We start from the raw sequence: 7,596 nt of genomic DNA, 5'->3' as shown, positions 1-7,596 counted from the left end.
ATAAAATTTGAAAAGAAAGGAAATTAAGAACATTTAATTACCCGTTAAGCAAAACGCCAATGTAACATTGTTGTAATGTTTCGAAGCTACCTGGCAGGTGCCAGAAAGAAGAAAAGGGGTGGAAAGCCCTCGTATTCCTTGTCATACATGTGTTGGCCTTTAGGATTCCTAGTCTCGAATTATATACACTCATGCCTGTATGTCTCAACAGTGAGGAAAAGGAAAAAAGAAAGCTGTCCAGGCACCGGTGAGATTCGAACTCACGATCTCCTGTTTACTAGACAGGCGCTTTAACCAACTAAGCCACGGCGCCGACGAGACACTGCACCAAGCTCATCCTAAATGAGCTCCGACGAATGCAATAGCGCATATTACGGATATAATTATCGTTCAGTGCACGTTGCCTCCACGCCTTGTCCGCTTGCTCATCGCCAAGGTGAGCACGCGCGGAGTGCGTGCCTAGCTTCCCAGAAGAACAGCCGTCGCGACCGGTTGCCTGTCTCGTCCGGGGCCGTCGTTTCACTGGAGAAAGCGGAAGCCCGGAGTAACAGAGGCGGTCGTAAGCCTTGAGTATATGTTAGACCTCTTTGACATGACAGGTTATCCTGAGAAACTTCAAGATCGCGTGATCTTGACCTTGAGCAAAACATGGCTGAGTGCCTAGACAGGCAAAGCATAAAGGTAGCGTAAAAAAATATGAAGAATTTTAAAGATATATTTCAGAGTCTAGGAATGGGCCTGTCCACACTCCACCATCGGCACCGAAGCATTGGCAAGGTAAGGGTATACAACTAGTTACGTTAGGTAATGGCCGCAGATCCGGGCGGACCGTGAGAGCGAAATAACTAGGAGAATAAGGTTGAATTCGAGAGCATTTGGCAGATACTTTTATATAATGAATAACAATTTACCTCAAGATAAAAGTATATAAGCGCCGTATGCCGCAAGTATTGACCTAAGGGGCAGAAACGTGGAGCATAGCCAGAGGGTTGATATTAAGTTGAGGACAACGTAGGTACCTAAGGAAACACAAATGATAGATAGGTGGAATGTTCATAGAGAGGAAGAGAGCAGCGTGCTTCAGCAACACACGTGAGTTATTGATATCCTGCTCGAAATCAAGAGGAACAAATGTGCGTGGGCAGGGAATATGATGAGAAGGCAAGGTACCCGATGGTTCATGAAGGTAACGGAGCAGATTCCAGGGAGGGCAAGCGTAGCAGGGAGCGTAAGAGTAAGGTGGGCGGGTGAGATCGGGAAGATTGCAGTTGTCCGCATCCGTGGACAGATTTTTTTCAGTTCTTGTGAACGGACGGTTCAGTGGTTGTTTCTATGTGCACAGTGTGTTTCTCTATCACCCTTCATCGAAAAAAAACCCTGGCCACGGCTGTTTTTCCATGGAAACATACTTGCGTGGAGCAGATTTTTTGGCTTGAAGGTGTATATAAGAGAGCATTGATACTTACTCAGTGCCGGCACTCACCATGTTGGATGGTGTCTGCATACAATGGGGCACTGCTGCTTATAATTCTGATGTGAGAAAGTTACAAATGTCAGTCGGAACCATGCCAATCACCCGCCGTGGGTGTGTGCCATTAAGCCTGAGGACATCATCATCATCATCATCAACCCGTCGTAAAAAGGACACTGAGAGCTGGCTCGAGCGCGAGCGCTGAATCTTAGTGAAGAAGTTGAGGACGAAGACCAAGGTCCCCGTCTCGCTGTTCTCGAAGACGACCTCCGATCTTACTGCAATCAGAAAAGAAAGGTGGCCACCCAAGCTGACGAGAATTCCACCGGCGAAAGCAGGAAGAGCCCTGCTACGTCGTTAACGTGGAGGCGCCACCCCGTTGCTGCACTGTTCCACCACGGGTTCCGCTTTCCTGTGCCACCTGCACGGAGTGTGGCTGTTCTCGGTGCCCGTCATGTACCAATGGAGCCGGCTCACCCCAGACGCGTGCTCCTCCGGCGGCGTGGCGGTATGGAAGAAATTAGCTATTCCATTCCTCAAGGACAGCGCCTACAGCCACTGCATAAGGTGAGTGTACTTCATCAGCGCCAGACAGAGCACGGGCACGTCCGCCATTTTGCGACACGCCTCGAAAATGTTCCTACAGAAGCACTTTTTCTGCCCCCTCCCGTTCAGTGCTCACTTGTCCTCTGCGTATGTCGTGGGCCACTCGAGGCGCTTACCATCGCCAGCTTACAGAGTGGAAGCTGCTCAACTCCTAGAGGACGGCACCTACAGCCACTGCACCAGGCATGTCTACTTATTCCATACTACCGACGCGCATATGCAGGCAGACCTGCCGGTTTGCTGCGGTGTTCGACACTGGTCCGACGGACGCTGCCTTTCTCTGTTATCTATTCAGTGCCGAGCTGCCCTTCGAATACGTCATGGACCACTGGTGCCGACCGCCACCGGAGGCGTTCATCATCGGCAGCGTTAAAGGGTGGAAGCAGATGGCTGCTCAGGTCCTGGAGGACGACACCTACAGCCACTGCACCAGACATGTCTACTTTTTCAGGTACCACAGATACGCGTATGCCGGCCTGCCAGTTTGCTGCGCTGTTCGACACAGAGGTTCCGTAGGGGAGGGCACCGGAATAATTTTGACCACCTGAGGATCTTTAACGTGCACCGACATCGCACACCACACGGGAAACTGAAATAGAACTTATGAAAAGCGTATAAAGTGACATAGGTACGGCCACACGTGCATGATCAAAAAAATAATAATAGTATGAAAACCGGACAGAGCATGCGGTAAAAATGTATTTCATGCAAGAATTTTGGACCTCATAACCAGTTGCGAGTTCGGGCTTTTCATTCGTGCATCTCTGTTTCTTGTCTCGTTAGCAGTGTTGAGTTGAAGCACGCAGTAACTAAGAAGCTGAACCAAGTTGCCGCGATTTTAACACTGCTTGAATTGCCCACATTCCCGTATTCGCTGAGTGTTTGGTCATCCAAACGGGCCCTCAACGGGCGCTGTCGTGCATTTCGCGGAGAGGGTGGAGATGCGATGCAACTTTCGCTGTTACTTCGCTCCGTGAAAACCAGAAAAAGAATGTGAAGGTTGTTTAATATTCCACACACGCACACACCTGAAATGAACGGGTATACAGCCAGGTTTTACTGCATCGTTATCATTGTAGTCAGGCCGCAGAGTATGCGCAGACAAGCATTTATACCCGCGAAAGAGGGGACACGACAAGACCCTAGCGTTACTTGGACCTCGCTGCTCATGCACCTAATTTCGCCGGTTTAGCGCAATTGTTGTAACGAAGGGACCGTGCTAGATATTGGTAAGGCCTGGGTATACGCTCTCCATCAGCTACAATGGTAAGACACGATGCTGCAGCTGTAGCGAGGTATCCTGATATTCTGTGATACTTCTCCACACTCAAGGGAAGTGAATTTCAAGTGAATTTCACATTAACTTGAGCAGACAAAATTAACACTGGACGGAGGGGACCTGAGAAACAGTGGTCCTCTGTATATTTCCCCTTCTGTGCGTCTTCGCTGCCATGCAGTCCCCTAATGCTGGCGTGGTAGGAAGCCTCCACAAGAGCGCCTCTTCACCCCCATATCCCACTCCACAATCCCTCGTCATCTCTTGCTAGGCCCCCTTCTAGGATTCTTCCCACCCAAGCTTTATCATTTCATTTAGTTGGTCTACCTATCTCGAATATTACGGCATCAATAGATCGGCGCCTTCCTTCTGGAATTTTTTTGTTGAACTCCTTGGCTTTCACCGACCTACGTTTATGGTCGTTCCGAACTATGTCCTTTCAAGTCAACCCGAACATCCACATCTGCTATGGTCTTAAAACACAGGTTTCGATAGTTGTGCAGAACCGAGCTAGTCTAGCCCCGCCAACGCAGTCTTGGATGACCTTATCTCCGCGAGATAGAAGGGATACTGACAATCATTACTCACAAGGAACGAATATAGCCTGCTTTTTTCCGAGCTCTTGTCTCCGGCGAGCTGTTTCGATCTCGAAAAATCAACTTGCCCCTTCCTGCAGTTTCACTAACATTGGGAATTCTGTACACGAATTGATCACTAACTAAGCGATGCTTAGTGGGGTTATAGCAGCAATCGCCTTTATGAAGGCCCCAAATTGGAATAGCAGGATTCAATTCAGCTCTTTCACTGTTCCGCACGGTTCACAACGACAAGAAATTATGTACGGAACACGAACGAAACGCAAACCGTCAACTCTGACGGGTTTAGTAGTAAATTTAAAAAACTACAGAAATGTAATCCCCGCAGGTGCGATAACCTGGGTGGCGACCGGTGGACCTGTGGGATCATCTGCGACGTCCGGAGCACCCACGTTGGAGGGTGTACAGCAGCATCTTGAGCTTCTGCCTTCCCGTGTGTCACTTGCCAACCCTGACTGCTGGCTGTTTGTCACCACTTTGGTCACACTTTCGTGGTTTCATGACGCTCGTTGTGTCATCATGAGAGGCATGGCGATGGGCCCCTTCGCACCCCTTCGCGGCTCACTGAACTCAGCCCAACCGACTTCTGTGCGATCACAACGCAGCTCACCGCCACGTCCACGACCGTAGACTCCATCTCGCTTATGTCCTTCGGGATACTCCTCGAGGGGACAAAGCGACGCTAAACAGCGTCGCAGTTCTATTAGTCACGCATGCAATGATGGGCTGTCCTCTCCATACCAACGACATTTGATTAACTACTTTTTTTAATTGATTCTGCATACGTCTAAGCGACATGGTGGCGTTAAAAACCGCCTTGTGCACTCTTTAGCGTCGTGAGCTAATTTATTATGCACTAGAAACATTACGCTTAAGTTCGTCTCATTTCTCGACAAATACACGTCGATATGAAGAATTATCTGCATATACGTATTTGAATTTTTGCAATTTTAGTGCTGTCGCAAGAAAACAAAGAATTCAAGTTGAGACGCCTGATGATCTCCATAAATATTGTAACGTTCTGTTAAATGTTTACAAAAATTCTTTACTGCCAGCGATAAATGACACCGGGGCCACGCTTTGGGCCGGGCTGGAACAGGTATACAATTTTGCTGATGCAAGTGCACCAACGGTGCGGTAACTGCTGGTCCAGGCGGGTATCGCGAAGCCCCCAATAAACCGGTCTCAATCCTTATGGACGCCGTAGCACTCCTGCGATGAGGACACAGCCAGCGGTGACGTCCTCGATAAGGTGCACATGGCGCGGCGAAGTCCCCAGTTCCTCATATATATCTACCGGGTGTTTCAATTAACACCACAGTTGGCGGACACTAGAAACCAGGTGAGTCGCTACTGAGCTGGTTTTTTTTTTAGCAACTTGCTGCTAGCCGCTTTGTTACAGGACTGAGTTAAATGATTGCACTAGACACGTCATACGGGGAAAAAATATCCGCAAAATGGAAGTTCACTCAACAGAAATATTAACTCGAACTATGAGTCGGGCGTCTGGTTGTAATCAGATATGTAGCTAGCTCTAAGAAAAGACATCGGTTTTTATATCAAACATGATTCCTGACGGTGCTGCGGCTCAACAGACTTCGGGCTTTACTGGCGCAATCCAAAAAAATCCCCCCTCGCCGAGAGTGCCGAGTGATGTCCATCAAACCGGGTCACTCCACTTAACGATTATGACAAGAGCTACACTGCCAACCGAAATAAACAAAAAGTGTGCCCTCTGTACCGCGCCTGTTGAGGATCAGAGTTCGGCAGCCACAACAGATTAACAAGTTGCATATAAATATATATATCGGTGTTATATTGAAGCAATGTTCCCGAAAGAAATCGAGTTCCTGTGAGAGCAATAAGACTAAGAAAAGAAAAACGCTGGAGGCTGGAGAACCGATTAGTCACAAAATCACAAAAAGAATGGCTTGTGAGCAGCTAACCCTTTTGGCAAACCCTACATAAAGAATGCACATTTTTCTTTAACGTTCATCCGAGATGACCAGTCACACTTAAACGCTTCAGCAAACGGTTGAAAGGTCATGACAGCCTTGTTACAGGCTCTCTCTTTATGTCCCTGCTGATGCCTGCACATTCCGAGGCACATGGTAATAAAGAAGATCTGCGTCTCGGTTGTCCTGTCCAGTATTTTTGGTCCGTCGTTATGCTTTACCGCCGTGTACGCACTGTACGCCAGCTCCAGCGCAGGCACGACTGGGAAGATGTCCTTGTCCACCGAGCGGAGGCACGCTACGCGCTTCTCGTACTCGGCCGCAGACAGTCCAGAAATCCATCGATTCCCGATGCTTCCGTACGCGTCGACAACAACCCCTGTGCTGTCAAGCGCGCGCACAATTTCCCTCCCGTACTGGTAACCGAGGCCTCCGTAGTTCACCGCCCGGGTCCCGGCTGCGTAGAAGAGAGGTCTTGACAAGGCTGCCATGGAGATAAAGGCGATATTCAAGACGGGGACGTAACTAATAATCGGCACGTCGTAGCTACCCGGAGCGCCCAGGAGCTCAACGTTGCCTACAAGATTTTTCGTGGTGTAATTTCTGATCCCTGCTCTAGTCTCCATCCAGTATTCCATGAAAGAGGACGCATTGTCAGGAAAGGCACGATATATGTTGAATAGATCGCCTACCGTGATAAGTTCATTTGGGGGCCAAAGCAGGGTTTTGAGGCCGTCAAGCTTCGCGATAGCCATGCTCTTGCTACGCCATTCTAGCCAATCTACGTCCCTTATCAATTGTACTGCTCTTTGATGGATTCCTTTTATCAGCTCGATGATGGACTGGCGTTCAAGAGGCGTCAGACGCGAGAAAGCAAAGAGAGCATTGACCAGCAGGTGGTAGCTGGCTTCCACCTGAGACGAGCAGTAACGGTGGAGCGTTTTGTTGGCGTCTCGGTCGTGTCCATGTGACAGTAGCATGGAAGGGTCAGATATTGGGCCATAAACATCCTGGAAGAGCCACAGGACATGTTGCATCAGCTCTCTGTTCTCAAACCTGGCGAAAGCCGCGTTGATGGCTTCGAGCAAGTGCGCTTCTTCAAAGATCATCAAATCTTCTTTAGAAAAGTTCTCATTCGATCTAATGTGCTGATTAAGCAGCTGCGGCATGTCACTGGCGAAACTGGCATGATTGGATGCGTCGCCTAGGGCAAACCTGCGCAGTCCGTCGGTGGTAGACGAGCTCTTGCTCAATAACATGCGGAAGATTGCCCTCCTGGTCTCGTAGCTTCGGAGGATGACGCTGTCGCTGGCATGCACACCCTCCGTTTGACTCCAACGCTTGCGGTACTCGTCTCTGCCGTTCAGGCCCTCTAGCGCTGCCTGCCACTCCGCAATCAGCGGGTTCCGGGTGATGAGTACTCGACGAGACGGATGGTGAGCGTTCCGGGGCAGGACGGCAACCCGGAACCACAGCGGCGCCTGCCAGTTGTATGCGACGTCCACAAGAACACCGAACACACTCGTCACTTGCTGTCGCTGGTCGATTGATCGAAGTTTCAGCATATCCATGAACTGCTCAACGGCATCCTTGTTCGCTGGCTTGTGAGTCAAACAGCTGGCGTACATTGCAGCCGCCTTGTTTCCGACCGCTAGGAACTCTTTCCCGTCCTCGAGTAATTTCTCGAAGCCA

General features: G+C 49.6%; 1 non-coding gene across 1 annotated transcript; it reads right to left on the bottom strand.

Moving 5' to 3' along the window:
• Nucleotides 1-239: 239 nt before the first annotated feature.
• TRNAT-AGU (transfer RNA threonine (anticodon AGU)) lies at nt 240-313 on the bottom strand. The gene has a single exon. It is a non-coding gene; the product is annotated as a tRNA-Thr (tRNA).
• Nucleotides 314-7,596: the final 7,283 nt, after the last annotated feature.

This window comes from Amblyomma americanum, chromosome 5 (genome assembly GCF_052857255.1).
Source record: "Amblyomma americanum isolate KBUSLIRL-KWMA chromosome 5, ASM5285725v1, whole genome shotgun sequence".
Lineage (NCBI taxonomy): Eukaryota > Metazoa > Arthropoda > Arachnida > Ixodida > Ixodidae > Amblyomma > Amblyomma americanum.
Note: the sequence above shows the minus strand (reverse complement) of the source record. Positions and strands in the feature narration are given on the sequence as shown.